The sequence below is a fragment of the Austrofundulus limnaeus genome, unplaced genomic scaffold (assembly GCF_001266775.1).
Source record: "Austrofundulus limnaeus strain Quisiro unplaced genomic scaffold, Austrofundulus_limnaeus-1.0 Scaffold205, whole genome shotgun sequence".
Taxonomy (NCBI): domain Eukaryota; kingdom Metazoa; phylum Chordata; class Actinopteri; order Cyprinodontiformes; family Rivulidae; genus Austrofundulus; species Austrofundulus limnaeus.
Window position 1 is genome coordinate 12,089 of NW_013952607.1, and position 1,134 is coordinate 13,222.

A 1,134-nucleotide genomic window follows, 5' to 3' on the forward strand; every position below is an offset into this window, starting at 1 on the left:
ACCGCAGGTGGAGCTGATGATTAATCAGCAAGTGGCAGCAGACAATTAGGGTGAGGAGGCAGAAATGCCTCAAAATGCATATGCTGTGGTTTTGCTTTTCAAATAGGCTCATATTCATTCAGCCCACATTATGTATTATGTAAAATCCTCTATCAATCTTGAAAATGAGCAAGGCCAATATTTGCAGTCATAAAGCGGTGAATTTACAAGATCAAACATGTTCACTTAGAGTGGGTTTATTTTAAATGTAAGAAATGTATAATATTTGTCATCAGTGCACGTCCCATGCAAAGACAAAATTTGTGTTCTGCATTYACCCATCACACATGAAAAGCACCCAAGTGGAGCAGCAAGTAGCTGAAGTATTTAAGCTGCCCGGGGAGCAGTTGGGGCTTTGATGTACCTTGCTTAAGGACACCACATGTGGGCATGGCAGGGAGATGAACATGTGACTTTCTGGTCCCAAAGTCAGCTACTCTACCACTACACCACAGTCACTCCGACCATTAATCTGTTAGTGGTTAGTATGTTACAGGAAAAGCATTTTGTATATTTAAATAATAAAWGTTAAAGAACCTTTTTAAATTCACAGAAAAGATAAGCAAATATTTGCTGGTAATTAAAAAGCTGCAGTTACATTTTCACCTTGTGTCTAACAAACCACAGAAAACACTTAAAACTAAACAAGCCACCTGTGGACAGTGTAGAGGCCCTTTAGCAGAGAAATGGAGTGAAACGTTATTATATAGTAAAGAAGTGACTTGTTACCTTATCTAATGTCATCCGAAAAGGTTTTTGTGATGCAGCTACTCCACCCCTTCGTCTTTTGTTGTTCTGAATGACTCCGCTTTCTATAAAAAWAAGCACATATTTATTGATTGAATTAGTTTTTATTTCAAGAAATTGATTAAACCAATGCAACAGATTTTTAGGCTGAGAAAATGTTTTATTTCTTTGGGTTGCAAATAGTCAAACTATTTAGATTATGCCAAAGCAAAAATAGTGGGGAAAAAAGAGGCACAGCAGCTACAAAATCAACGTGGATTAGAAGATAATAGTCTAGTAAATACAAACATTATATTATAAAAATGGCCAACTTGACATTTTGTTCATCAATGTCATATATGCATACAT